The sequence below is a fragment of the Alligator sinensis genome, unplaced genomic scaffold (genome assembly GCF_000455745.1).
Source record: "Alligator sinensis unplaced genomic scaffold, ASM45574v1 scaffold419_1, whole genome shotgun sequence".
NCBI lineage: Eukaryota > Metazoa > Chordata > Crocodylia > Alligatoridae > Alligator > Alligator sinensis.
In genome coordinates, this window is record NW_005842360.1 from 1,016,789 (window position 1) to 1,032,132 (window position 15,344).

Sequence of the window (15,344 nt, forward strand, 5' to 3'; positions counted from 1 at the left end):
CGCCCGCGCCCGCGCCCCCCCGCTCCGGCGTGCTGGCCGCCGCCGTGCTCAGCGCCGGCAACGTGCTCAACTACCTGGACCGCTACACCGTGGCGGGTAAGCGCCTGCCTCGCACCGCCCCGGCCCCCGGCCCCGCTCCGCCGGACTCTGCGGCGACATAGAGCTTGCACCGTGTGTGTGTGTGTGTGTGGGGTGTATTTGTGAGAAAAGTGTGTGTGTGCATGTGTGAGGTGTGTGTGTGTACGGGTGGCAGGTGCAGGGCTAGTCCCGGGGTCACTGACAAAACCCGGCTCTGCCCGAGGGAAGCAGTCAGGCCCCGCAGAGGACAGTGCTGAGGCCGGGCTCGGCCCCCACGTGGCAGGATCAGGCCCAGAGGGGGTGACTGAACCTCCGGGGTCTCCTGTGTCCCCTTGTTGAGGGAGCAGGGAGGGATGCCCCTGATTAAGAAGCGGCAGATGACCCCCTTGCTTGCTGTAGCGCAGGGGAGGGTTTGCTTATCTCGCAGGGAAACATTTTTTTTTCTCAGAGTAGAAAGAAAAGGAAAAGTTGGTTCATCGTCACTGCCCCCGTTTGTTACAGTGCCCCCAGCACAGAGCCACCGCCTCTGATTTTCCTGGCAGCAGGAAAGAGGGCGAGGGATCCTCTGGCAGGTGGAGCATCTTGATTTATAGGAAGGCCAGGAAGTGTCTGTCCAAACAGAACGTAAATGTCAGCTGCCAGCGGCATCGGAGCGGTCGTCCTGTGCCATGGTCATCACCGTTTCCAACAACCCGTGGTGCTGGGGTCCTCGATAACAAAGAAGTAAACTTATCATTGGTTTATATTTAATATAAAAAAAATATTAGCTCAAGAGTCAGGTTTCACTTTGAATGAGTGATTATTTCTGAGATACCAAAGTGCAAAGGTCAAACAGCACGTGCTGTTCTGGTGCACGTCAGGCAGGTAGTTATTTTTCAAATCATTGTTTTACAAACTATGAAATAGGTGTAGTCAGTGGTGTGACTGTTGAGCGCAAAATCAACTGTCCACTAAAGGTGTTTTCCTTTATACTAATAAATCCATCTTGTGTCTGGTAGCATGTTGGGTCTGTTGTATACACTGTGCTAGTGTAACGAGTGTTGGTGTGTAAATGTGACCACATCTAAATCCAGGTCAGGTCTCAAGGAAGGTAATAATTAGTGCTTATAGCTCTTCAAAGCACTTCACAAACACAAGCTGTTGCAACACTGTGGTGACGGCGTCAAGGATTATCCCCATTATGGAAGGGGGAACCAAATCAGAAGCTGTGATTTACCTAAGACTACTTAGTTGGTGTCAAAACTGGAATTCGTTTCTAGTTCAGGCTGTTCCTTTGCTACCTGAAAAAATCACGTAGAACCTTTTAGTTTTGATATAAGAATTGTATTTATTACAGTCATTACAGGCTACGTGGTCAGTATGTGCAAGGCCTTAAAGTTGGCATTGTGTGTTTATTTAGCAGATTATCAATGTGTGACGTATGTGCTTTAAAATATGAATCCCCAAGCATCTTAAACTTCTAACATGACCACGTAGAAGCTGAATAACACAAATCCAAGCAATACAAGGAGAGTCTGTTTGAAAAATGAAGCTAAAGCCTACATTTTTTTTGTAATCCATTTTACTCATTAGTGCAGGTTTGTTCAGAAAAGCATTGTATTTCAGCACTGTTCTGCCGAGGCACAATGAGACTCGGTAGGAAGTTGAGGGTTTTTTCTTTGGCCCATATTATTGGTAAGATTGAGGAGTGTTAAGTCAAACAGGATTTTGGGGGTGGTGCCTGATGAGGAAAAATTGAAGTTCTCTGTACTAAGCAACGTTGACCTGAAGGTAAATGGCTTTTCTGTAACTTTTCTTAAAATATCTCTCAGCTTCCTGGAAGCGTAGTGTATGCATATTGACTTCTTGCAAAGTAAATCTGTTCTTCTAAAAGGTATGCTATGCTGCAACAGTTATGAGGGGCATCACACAGAACTGAGAAAAATAGTAGTAAGGAATCCACTGTGGGTTACCTGTGCTGTGACAGCAAGGCAGCTTTGCCAAGGTCTGGTGATACTGGCCTTACCCTCTTGATGAACATGACTTCCTCTGAAACTTTTTGCTTTCAGAGCTTTGGAATGCAGTTTGCTATTATGTTATGAATGACCTTTAATTTATGCTCACTTATGACAGACAATAGTTTTGCTGTCATCATGATTGACAGCTGCTATGTGTTTCCCTCTGTCCAAACGCTACTGTATTACATTTCTGTAATGCCTTTCATTTAAGGATAATGTTTTGGTTCTTTCATAACCACCCTGTAAAGCAGATGTAGATAATTATCCCAGTCTAGAGAGGGAAATTGAGTTCCAAAGGGTTTGACTTACCCATGGTGACATATGTAGTTAGTGGCAGTCCTGACTCATGTTAGCAGCAGTTTCTAGTGATTGCATATCATCATGACACACAATGAGCTATTGGTTTTGGTTTAATATTTAATTTCCTTATCATTTTTTCTCTTGTAAATGTCTGTGTCTTATTAATAACCACGTTTTTGTGATAATAAGTCCTTTGCTGCAACTTGTAGCTGTCAGCGCCACTCTTCAAAACTACTCCAATACACATGCATATATTCAAGTGCAAGGAAATCCGAGTTAATAAACAGAAAGCATTTCCCATGATTTGTGAATTCACCTTTGATACTGTGGTCTTACCTTTATGTACTGTATGTTTCAGTCTGAACGATCCCAGGAAACTAGATACAATCCACAAACTGGTGTCTGTAATGCTATAAAGAGACCACTTAATCCCCTATTGTAATATCCCTACAATGAGACTATGAACCATCTTCTATATAGTATGAGGAAAGAAAACATGGAGTGGGAGCTTTACCCCCTTGATTTTTCTATCTTCCGCTGAGCTAATCTCAACCTTATTGTAACCTAGTGCTTGGCTGTTGAAGGAACTCTGCGATGGAAAGAATGAGAAGGAAATAGCAACCAGAGCTTTGCGCACTCAACTTGGATGCTTAACTTAAGTACCAAGGTGTGTGTTAGCTTACCGTGGTGCTTGTGAGATACACACAGTTAATATGATAGGAATGTGTAATGGGACAAGGGAAGGGGATGGACTGGGAAATGGGCGCGACTGTCTCATAATTCAGGAAGCGCCGTATTGTCATACAAGCAAGCTCATGTCAATAGCAACAGTGCTATGGCTAATGCACAACAGAGCAATTAAAAGCATCCTGAACACAATAGCTAGTGACTCTTAGTGGCTGGCTGCCTGCTGTGGGTCAGATTTTCCTCATAGGAGGGCATTATGGCAATTTTAGCTTTGTTTCTGTTGTGCTAGATTTGTGTGCATTGGCAGGATTTGGCCCAGAATATATAGATTAAATACGAAGTCATGTTAAACTCAGTGGAAGCATTTTTCTTCTCTGTTACGTGCTTTCCAAATAATACCCTCACTGCTGTGGTCAGACTCCCCCATTTGACCCTGATGAAAAACCCTTTGGTTGTTGGCTTTTCCCCCCTCTTAAAAAGGATCAAAGTATTTATTTAACTGCAGTTAATAAATAAATCCTTCTAAGGCTCTTGTAAATACTTTATCTTGTTCCCATGAATTCTTTAATAATAATAGGCCCACAGTCTCAGTGCTTATCAATATTGAAAACCATGTGGAAAGACTTTCATGATCAAGAGCATAAAACTTTCAGGATATTCCTTGGGGAACTGTCAGATTGAACAGGGTTAAACTTCATCAGCACCGCCCCCCCACCTCCTCCTTCTGTTGCTTTCTTATTATACATTTATTTCTTATTACTTCATGTAGGCTGCACATCGTAGGAAACTAAGTTGTATACCAGGTAGCTTACTGCTCTGCTGAGTTCAATAGATGTTGTTCAGGTCTGGTGTCTCTCCCCTATTGTGATGGGTCGCAGCTCTTGCTCAATATCTTTAGAAAAATGTCTTGTCACGCTGCTCAGCACCTTGCAATATAAAGGTGGTTGTTATCTGGTGTAAGTCTAATAATTTTAATTCAGCCTGTTGAGAGTCTAGTGGGCCCAAAACAGGATCTTGTGACTCCGTTACAAAAGTACAAATCCTTTAACCTCTTTAGGAATATGGTATTATGGGTCTATACTACCTGAGCTTATGTATGAAAGCCTGGCTCTTTTTCATGAGATATAAACATCCCTTTAAAAAATAAAAAAAAAAAAGGTCTTAGCAAATTGGGTTCTCCCGCTCACCCCTCCAGTGGACATCTAATGTGGTGCATGCACAGATAGAAAATAGTGTGAATTACATTTGAACTGTAATAATTCTTTTTGAAGATAACTTTGTCACCAAAGGAGACATTGAATAGATGTAGAGAGCAACATGTAAATTGCCTTCTTGTAGCCTGTTTCATGTGAGGATCTTAGGGTTCTTGGCAAATGTTAATGAAGGCTCATAACATCTCACTGAGGGACGCATCAGGGAGCCGGTGTCTTTAATACAGAGGGGGCACCAAGAGAAGAGACATAACAACTTGTCTTAAATCACCATAGGACGTAGGAGCCATAGTCATGAACCGTGTGCCAGTCGTTTAGAACAAAGGGACAGTCCCTGCCTCAAAGACCTTCCAATCATAGAAAATTAGAGTTGGAAGGGACCTCAGGAGGTCATCTAGTCCAAACCCCTGCTCAAAGCAGGATCATCCCCAACTAGATCATCTCAGCCAGGGCTTTCTTGAGCCAGGTCTCTGGGTAATCTGTTCCAGTGCTTTCATCACTCTCCTAATCCAATCTAACCCCCCCCCCCCAAACCCACCGACAACCCATGCGGCAAAAAAACTGCCCGGTCCTGAGCAGTGCTGAGTCGGGGGCCAATCTTGTGGGGGGAATAGTGAGACACACCATATTAGTCAATGTACCGGGCAGCGATCTCGTTACATGTGCCACCTAACCATGGTCAAGTGCTTTTGCAGGCATCAAGGCCAAGGAGAGTTTTTCAGAGGAGGACTTGACACTGGACACCAAAATGTCTTGGTGATGTTTACACGGAGCTCCTCTCTTGCATGGGAAGACTAACAAAGATGCTTGCTTGTTTGGAAGTTTATCAAATGGGTGGTGGAGGCTGGCATCGTGTCCGATTGGAGGTGGGTAACTTCTTGATACCAAATAAGATCGGGTGGGCTACGGAGAGACTAGGAAGCGAGGAGAAGCAGTTTACATTTGATAAAAGAGAAGGCAGAGCTGATGAGGGGCACGTGAAAAGAGTGACATAGTTCAAGTATCAGGCTAGGTAGGACAACAATCATCACAACAGTATTCTAGATGTGAATGGGGAAGATGGTATTGGTCAAAGGCATAGAGAAGGATGCTACAATAATCAAGACAAGGAATAAGAACAGTTTGGGCGAGCATTTTAGCTGTGCAAATGGATAGGAAAGGCTGTGCCTTAGGTATGAAGAATCAGTCAGATCTAGGTGTAGGTTGGTCATTGACCTGTAAATGCTTAGTGCTGCAACAGAGGGCAGAGCTTACCCAGTAAAAGGCTGCACTTTGGTGTAGAAAAGCTCCATAGATAATGCCCTAGATCAGCAGTTCCCAATCTGTGGTACGTGAACCACCAGTGGTATGCAGGCAACCTGTTAGCGGCACACATTAACAGATTTATTATAATTACTTTATATGACAAAAAATTGGTGGTGGTACTTAAGGTTGTATCATTTTAAATTGGTGATGTACAATCTGTCAGAGTTTGGGAACTGCTGCCTTAGATTAACAAAGCACAGAGGCATTTGCTTAGCCCTCATTGACTTCAGTATGCCGTTAAGCAGAATGTGCTTAGTGTTGACTAGGAAAGGACCTAAACATGGGTGTGAAGCTGAGATTTTAAAGGGATGTAAGGGAGTAAGGTGCGTGCCTCACTTTGTTCTTCAGTGGATTCAGATTCAGGCATATAATATAACTGTCTTTTGCTACTTTGAGTATGTTGCTGAACTGGGCCCTAAAAGTCAAAGAGCAAGTCAATGGCAGAAGTAAAAACAAAATTTGGGAAATCCGTCTTAGTTCTTTGTTCTAAACACTAAGCCTTTCCTCAGTTTGTATTTCACCATTACAAATAGTTACTTATTCAGTTATTCAAAACATTAACAGATATTTTATGTTGAATTGACACATGGAGTAGGCACCTCAAAGATGTTTTAGGGCTTTGGGGAAGAGGGGGTATTTTGTTTTCTCCTTTCTTTCTGTTAATTCTCCTTTTAACCAGGCCATTTGTGCTGAGGCCTTGTTATATCTTGTGTAACCCAGCTATTTCTGCATAGCTGCACCAAAAGGAAGTGAAAGGAAGGGAACTCTAATTCTGTGCTTCCATCTTTTACGGCAGCATGAATAGTTGGGAAAGTGAGAATTGAAGGGATGCTTGATGACTAATGCGGTATAGAATTCTTCACCTGGTAGGCCATCCCTTTGGCCGTAGTCCCGGTCAGGAATGACTGAAAGTTTCCATCCCGTGGCTGCCTGCTGGCCTGAGTGAAATGTGCTGGTGGTCTCGCCCCATTTTCGGTGTACAGGTATTTGTGTCCCAAAAGTCACCTCTATATTTGACATAACTCAGAACTTCTGTTAGCAACCTCAGCAGAAAAGCCCACAGTAGGCGCAACCTGGAGAGTCCAAGCTAGCTGTGGTAGAAGGTGGTTCCTCCAGGGCATCAGTGAGGCAGGTTGGCAGGGTGATGTTGGGAAACTTGTGTTGCTGCTGTCACCTATGTTGTACCTTGTCTGGGTGTTCTTGGATAAATATCAATCATCCCTCTCCAGTGCTGTCAGCCTGGCAGCTTGCACCAGCAGTAGTTTCACAAAGCAATTTTAAACGAAAGGGGAAAACAGCTCACAAAGAGCAGAAAAATTGCAGTGTAAATCCAGCTTTCTATCCTGAGAGCGCTAAATTTCTACCTTCTACAGCATACATGCACAGGGTTCATACGGTTGGCAAACGGTATTCTCTCCTACACGTTTTTTTTTTCATTCTCTTGGAGGAAGCCAGCAACTGCAGTAGCTAAAGAGAACAGCAAAGGGAAAGGCTCAGGGCAAGCTATGCAGAAAATAACTGCAGTAGCAGCTCAGAGCTTGGCTGATGGAATGAGAGAACCACATGCTGGAACGAAAATCCTTTTAGCCTTGGCATGTGATGTTGGGTTTTTTTTAAAGTCTGCATTGAACCAAAACTGCTATAATCCATTTTACTCCTTGTGCAGACTTCTGCCAATGATTGTGTAATTAAAAGAAGACAGCTTCCTAACTATTTCTGCTTCCTTTGTCTGATTAGTGTTTGGGTTTCTTTTCTTTTTTTTCCATTTCTATTGTGAGGAAATGATTACTAATAGCTGTTCTGTGAGCACCAGTTTGTATTTGGTTGGTGATATGGAAAACTATGAGACTGGGTCAAATTCTGCAGTTCTTGCTGGCGTCAACGGGAGTTTTGCCCAGGTGAGAGCTGCAGGATTCAGTTCAGTAGTGTTTAACTAACTTGGAAACACTATTGAACTGAACCCCATAGGCCTCGCGTGGGCAAAACTCCTGTTGTTGCCAGCCGGACCCAAGCAAGAATTGCAGAATTTGACTCAGTCTCGTTATTTTTCATATGACCAACTAATATGCACCAATCCTGCAGCCCTCACCTGACCTAAACTCCTGTTGACACCAGCAGGACCCACCCAAGTTCTCTGCTGTCATGCTTCTTCATGAAGGTACCTCATTTCAAAATCAATATGCTATAACAGGACTTCCAGTTCTTATGTAGGGCTGAAATCACTGTGAAGATACTTCACTCCCCTTTGTACCTCTCCAGGTGTTGGTCTGAGCAGTGTTTGGATGTTTTGATAAGATGCTCATATTTGAAAATCACACCCCCAAACAGGTGTTAGAGGGCTACCAGCCTTGACAATATAAGTTAAACAACTTGCTCTGAGATGAGCTGCCTAACAGTAAAGCAGATGTCAGTACATGGTCTTATTGTCTCGGGCTTTTGACTCAAACTAGCCTGATTATGGGGGCAGGGAGGGGGGAGTGCTTAGTACTTCCCTGGTATTTCACAAGCAAGTTAAAAGTGGGTGCCTGCAGGTCCAGGGCAAAGGCTGACAATCAGTTGTCTAGCCCTGAACCTACCACACATTCAATGTAAGGCACCGTATAAACCATCCACAAAAATGTTCTACGTATAATGTAGAACATTTTTATGGCTGGCTTGCCATTTTATGGAGCCTTAAATTGGGTGCGTGTTTGTCACCCTTGGCATTTATGCCATTATTTAACATGTTAATCGTGGCATAATTGTAACATGTAGAGCCCTAGTGTTACTCAGTGTTTAACAATTGAGCCTGTTTTTACAAGAAATGCCAATACCAATTGCTGAGTTAGCACTATTTTAAGTGTTCTGGAGCAGGGCCCATGTTTTGCGCAGTTTCAAGCATGTTGTCAGAGATAAACAAATAATAATTAGTATGGAATTGCAATGAGATTAATAACATGAACTGTGGAAGTGTTTCTTTTTAGAGTAGACGTTGAAAAGAAGATGCTTTTGCTAGCTGTTTTTGTTTGTTGTTTTTTTTTAAATGCCTAAGGCTCCTACAGCTCTTTGCTGCATTTTTCTTTATCGTTAGGCTGTTAAGATTCAAATACTGCTGCTGCTACACTAATTATAAATGTTTTAAAAATATGTTTTTTCTTCCTTGCAGCCAAAAGTGCTGACTAACTTTCAGGCTAAAAATTGTATGCATGTATGCGAGAACAACCGCCCATTGAGTCAGCTCCTCTGGAGCCCTGTGTCTCTCCCAGCTGCAGTGCTCAGATCTAAACTGAGCATTGAACAGCAGGTTTTTCTGATCATCCCAGTCATGGAAGTGCTCACTGTCAGGAATGGGAAAATGAAAGGAATGCCTTATAATATCTTAGGACAGCAGAGAGAACTTAAATTGTATTGTGAGTCTGGTTCATAAATCTCTTAAGTTTAGGCTTACATTTACTAGTTAGCGAAAGTAGCCTCACTGAATTCAGTGGGACTTTTGGGAGCGTAAAGGTGCATGTTTTGCTAAATTGGGGCCATAGTGGAGGCAAACATCTGTATGCAAAGGGTTAAGCAAGAGGAGAGTCCAGCCCACTGTTTAAACCTTCTGTATCTATTAGCATAATGTATTTTTCTTTAAAGTACATGATGCTTCCAAATTGGATGGTGGGTCTCAGAGGGTTTGAACATGGACCATATTCCTGTAACAAGATACTTTTTGACAGTTTCCTTATTTTAGGGTCTCTGATAGAATATACATGAATCATTTCCCTACTAATACCAAGCCTATTTTAAGGACAATGCAACCTAGAGCTGCTTTTGTTCTTATTTAAGAAATAAGAAAGGTACCCAACTAAGCCTGCTTGGAACCATAAATAGTGACCTTCCACCTTGTCTCTTCTCCAGTGTGAGAAAGGAAATGCTAAGTTTCTGGTTTCCACTGTTTGTTTTTTGGATAAGTTTGCTAACATACAGCACAGTCTGGGTTTAACGTGATCATACTGTGGGCTTTGCGCTTACTAACTGTGTAAAGATTTTTTTTAAAGTTACATCGCAGAAATACTGTGATGTGAGGGAAGCCATGTGGCAGGATTTCAGCGGTTACAAAACAGAGAGAGAGGAAATTTTCAAGCGTCAGAGTGAAAGATAGGATCTGGCCCAGAGTTTCTTTCTCTGGGCTGATGTTAATGTCAGACCGTAGGCCATGTGTTGTAAGGAGGGCTGCAGGATTGGGGAATGCACGCTAACACAACATATGATAGCTGTACTTTCCCTGCTTCTGTGCCATCACAGTTGTTAATGTTCAGGATAGGGCTGCCCTTACTCCATCTACTTCCTGCACTACTTTTTAGATGTATATAGGTGCCAGATGCATGTGAGTGACTTGTCACAATTTCCTAGCACTTAAACTGCCATGTGTCTGCAAGCTCTGTGGAATGCTCTTAAACTGTACAACAGAAATGAAAAAGCAATAAAATAAATGAGATTACCTCTCCCATCTATTTCATTATAGCTGTGCCTGGGTAGCACCAGCTTAGTTTAGGGTCACTTGCCATTTCCATCATAGAACTTATATTTTTAGAGGGTTGTAATTCACACATTTTACTCCTTGGCAGGCTGGAACTTGGAATAAGTGAACATCATCCAGCACTTGGCTTATGAATTGAGGAACAGCAGTCAGTCTGGAAATCCAGAGTGCTCTTCTCCAATAGCTAGATCTAAACCTCACTGAAGCCCATAGGAAACTTGTCACTTAGTTCAGTGAGTTTTGGATGAGAGCCTGAGCTCCTTGACAAAGACAGTGTCTCACCACTCCAGTGTTCCCAGTCCACAGAAGCACAAAGCTTGATGAAAACTCTTTGAATATCTCAGTTAATATGTCATAGGGACTTGGTAGCAGCCATAATTCTAGGTATTTATTCCCTATGGCAGGCTGTTTGATGCTTCCACTGAGTCCTTCCAAGGGCTGCTGACTCTCTCAGGCCTTGATTCAGTAAGTCACATATGCTCATGCTTTGCTAGCTAAGCAGGGAACTATGAACATGTTGAATAGTACACATGGGTTCCAGCATCCTGGTGAATCTGGGCCTCATTTGGCAACTCTTCACATTGTATTTTGCAAATCATGATTAAGCTAATAAGATAACTGGCCCTTCAATTGCAGCAGCAAGGTATTCTGCTGCAATGACAGGGTGGGGCAGGTTTCACTGTAAGTCTTTTTGCTTTGGTCCAGTTTCTCTCTTACGGTTTAGAAGTGGCTCCACACCACTGATGCTTAACACTTCTCTATGACACTGTATGTTTTCAGAGCCTGGTGTCAATGTCAAACATGTTCTTACATGGCTGTGAGCTCTTACTTTCATTTTACTTGCCCATGGCAAATCAGGGGTAGAGGCAAGATTAAAACCCAGGTGTTGAGAGGAGAGCCATGCAGGTGCTAGACAGAGGGTTAATGGGCTCCAGGTACATCCATTGAAGTGCTACTTCACTAACTTTTCTTAACGCAGCTGATGGATCATTATAAGTCTTGACACAAACATGAAACTGTTCATTTAAAGTTTTGTAAAGTGCTGGACTGAGTGGCCCAGGCACTGGAATTGTCTGCACAGGCAATATTCAGTGAATAAACACTAGAGCAGCAAGCTGCTTTAGTCCATCTTGTTTGTGTTTCATTCCTAAAATAGAGAGACCACCTCCCTCATTGTTAGCTTTCACTGTGCTGGTTTTAGCAGCAGTGGGTAGGGAGACTGGTATATCCAGCATTGGACAAGATGTTTGTGACAAGTTTCTGGCTCTGGGATCCATTCAGTGTCTGGTCTCTTGTCTACAGGCTGCCAGAAATACCTGGTAGCATTATTTGTGATGTGGAAATCAGTTCTTTGGGGGACTGGGTTGAAATCAACGAACTGTTCATTTTATGAATTTTAGACATGGCTCTTTTGGCCAAAAATACAGATTTAAAGGGACACTTGTCAACTATTTCTTAGATTTAAAAATACTTTATAATGTTTGTTGGACTTTGGCTATAATGAAAACAGCATGATATGGAAGAACTATTAGCAACCCAGTTTTTTTGATGGTTTAAAACTCTTTTCCTGCATGAAAGAACCTAGTGTTGTATGTGCTTCCTTGTTTGTTAACAGCATTGTGGATGGTATTGTTAACAGCATCCATGCATTTGCAGCCTTTGCTCTTGAAAACAAATATGTTAACTCTGGTTCCCTCTGCTAACTGTCTAACTTTGAGGCAGTAGACCAAATAGTTATGTTACAGTCTTTCTAAAAGAGTATCCATTTAAAAAATACCTTTGCAAGTGTGGTAGTTTAAAAAATATAATCATCTCCATTCCTTATAATTATATACTCTAAATATTAATATATATAACTTTAAAGGTATAATTTAAATTTGGGTGGGGAGTATCTTGACAATTTAAAGGTAGGTTAAAAACAAAAAATCCAAGTAATTTAGGCACAATAATTTTCTTCTTCCTTTGTGTTATTCTGGGTGTAAGAAGCAAGCAGGATAATCCTGGATGGAACTTCTTTTTATTTCTGCTCTGGATTTAGACAACACTGAATTAGTCAACCCAATCTCTCAAGGAATCCAGCACCTGAAAGAAGAGGGCACTTTGAACTGATATATTCAGCATTATGTAGTCCAGGGGTAGGTAACCCTTGGCACAGGTGCTAGAGCGTGGCAAGTGAAGGCATTTTGCTTGGCACATGTGCCTTGGGGTGGGGAAGGGACTGTGGTTGCACTGCCACAACAGGGATTTGGGCCCCTTGTGACTCCCCTTCCATCTGCCCCTGGCATGCCAACATCTTACAAGTTGAGGTTTCAGGTGTTTTTGGCACAATGCCTGAAAACATTGCCAACCCCTGATGTAGTCCTTTAGTAAGGCAGAACTTAGACAGGAAAGGTGCCACTGCCAAATCCCAGGCCCATTACTGCAAACCTTTTTCTAAAATAAAGGTGTCCTGTTTACAGGCCACTGATGCAGGACTCCACTGTTTCTCTAACCTTGGTGTAAGAAGGCTGTGTTTCAGTCAGCACCATATTCTGGCCACCTTTTCCCCAAGGGGGCTCCTGGTAGCCCCTGGATGGGAAGATGTCAGGGCTGCATTAGAAGTGGAAATAAGGAATAGAAACCCACTGCCCTCACTTGGGATCAAACCCAGGTTCTTTCAGCTGGTTGCCCTTCTGAATGAGCTTTGCATGTCCTACAAACAACTTTGTGCCCAAAAATAGATTTATCAACAAGAGTAATGCCACGCATGAGCAGATGATTGCAGGACTGGTCCTTAATTTATGAAGACCACAACTCTAGACAGGACTGATCACTGTAAATGATGAACTCACTTCCTGCTTTAGCAGCAACCTAAGGAGCCAGGCTGTATGGATGAAGAGGTGATTCAACAGCCAGGCTAAGTCATGGCAGCAATTGGGAGCCTAGCATTGGAGTGATTGACTAACTATTCCTTTCAAGTTTAAGGAGTAGAGGTGGGGCATGATTGTGGAAAGATTAGAAAATCTTCTCTCTCTCTCTCTCTCTCTCTCTCTGCTATATTTAAATTTTTAAAAAGGCAAGTTTCCCTTTAAAGCTGGGGTAGTTTCTATGCAACCAAAATTACAATGCAGCATGTGGTTTGCTGAGAGGAAAGCAAGTAATTTTTTGCCTACCAAATTATCGTGCCATGTCAGCTGCATGGTGCCCTATATAATTTTGCTGTGGACTGTTACTCAGGATCCCCACTGCTGCTAATGAAGCTGCATGTGTATGTCGTGGGTTCAGTGTGGGTGCTAGTAGGGTGCTTGCTTTTTTCTTCTTGCTTTTGTTTTAGCTGGCAGCTGTAAGTCATCAGATTAAACAGTGGCCCAAGCCTCAGTGGAGAATAGTTTCTCTGTTAGGAAGCTGCCCCCAGAAATCATGTACACATTTCATCATTTGCACCTGCCACTGCTGGCTACTGCTCCTGTCTTGTGTGCCAGCAGCCACCATGAGTAAGTGGCATCCCTGTTTCTCCTTTCTTTGTTAGTCATTAAAGCCCATTATTTTTTTCTTCCCAGTGCTGTGAAGCTTGCCTTTGTCCATAAACAGCAATGATATTTTGACAGAGTCCCTGTGGAGGAATGTTTCCAGTGCTGCAGAGGGCAATATTACAAGGGGTTTATTAAGTCTGGAGCTGAAGGAAAGAACCCACTGTCTTCCCTGAGCAATGGACAAGTCAAATGATGATTGTGCAAAAGGGCCAGGTGGCTCAAGGGATTAGTAGTTGGATATGAAGTGCTGTGGTGTCCTACTTCACTTTAATTCAAGTTGGTAGCAACAAATGCTGCTGTATTCTGTAGAGCAACAGCATGTACAGAATATATATCTTCCTTGTAACATGCTTGTCCCCATAGTATGTCATGTCCTCTTAAACAGGTCATCAAACTCATTTACTTTAGGTTGTTCACTTATTATGGAAAGATATCAAAACTATCAAAGTTGGTAACCTACTTTTTGGACACAGACATACCAACCACCCCTTTTTTAAGTAATTTTACTCTTTTTGCTCCCAAAGTGCCTTGGGTTCCTTGTTTTCTACGCAACTTTGATGTCCTCTTTTATTGTTGAGGGCTTTTTATATCAGACCCAAAGCACCGTGAATCTGAGGTTCTGAAAAGGACTGTTTCCACTAGTGAGCAAATCCAACAGCATTTTAAGTTTCCTAGTAGCTAATGTGAGCGTCTCCTTCTGTCTTCATCACATGTGAGTATTTCTTCATTTGGGTCTGGGGTTCAGAGAGGCTAAAACTCGAATGTACCATGGAAGGTGACTTATGGTTGGAGTTGTCTCCCCAGGGCAGAGTCGAAACATGCTTGCAAAGTAATACAGCATAAGCTTCCACTGCCACAGCTTCAGTTGTACATTCTGTACAGCTAAATTCAGCACGTTGGTCTTTTTGGATGCCAAAATAGCACCTTTCACCATCAGTAAATTTACTTATGTAAACTCATGTTCAGACTCTAGGAATATATTAAAAGCTTGATCCAAGCAGGCACCCAGTTCTGCTTCAGTGGGTGATCTGAGTGGTGATGGGAGCACTGAGGAACACAGTGCTTATATAACCACTTTCGTAGAATTGAGGCATTTTAAATCCTGCTCTTAGTAGTGCGTTTATCTCCGCGTGGTATAGAAAGAGACCCCACATTTCCCAACATGAATTCTCCAGGTTGCAGTTTCTGCTTTGGGGAACAGAGCAGGATTAGGGTTTAGGCATGCATTTTAGATAACCAGTTGGATTAATAATGAGCACTAACAAGGATAGTTGCCAGGGAACTTTCCTGGGTGCAGTTCAGTTCATTAGGATATGAAAGACGGACTGCAGGATACTGGGATTCTGCCCCTAGCCGTATCCCCCACGGAGGAGAAACCCTAAGAAAGCAGGAGTCTCTGAAAACCCTGCAGCCGCCATCCAGCAGCTCCTGGTTGGTATGTTGACTGAGGCCATATAGAGTTACTCATTGCTACTGAGCTTTCTCATTTCTTCATGCCCCTGGCTGTCACTTTCTTAAATTGCCAACTGAAACATCTTTACACACATGGGGATAATTTTATACAGTCCAAGGACTGAGGGCAAATTATGGGGAAGACTGGTTCTGAATAGTTGCTCTCTGCCTAATTTCACAGAAACTTTAACAACATGACAATAAACAAACAGAAACCCTAAAAAAAAATCTTAAAAATAGATGGGGTTAAAAGGAGGCTGTGTCTAATTCTGTTATCATTGTGGTCCTAATTTGTTGCTTC

General features: G+C 42.7%; 1 protein-coding gene across 4 annotated transcripts in view; it reads left to right on the top strand.

Annotated features, from left to right (window-relative positions):
• The first annotated feature begins 6 nt into the window (after positions 1–6).
• The window catches only part of LOC102376386 (protein spinster homolog 2), a 166,564-nt gene continuing 151,226 nt past the window's right edge, over positions 7–15,344 (top strand). For 3 of the 4 annotated variants that reach the window (XM_025210622.1, XM_025210620.1, XM_025210621.1), the window contains exon 1: positions 41–96. The gene's annotated coding sequence lies outside the window, so the exon portion shown is untranslated. Of the gene's footprint in view, positions 97–15,344 lie in introns of all 4 variants that reach the window. The other variant, XR_003095361.1, reaches the window with a different exon arrangement.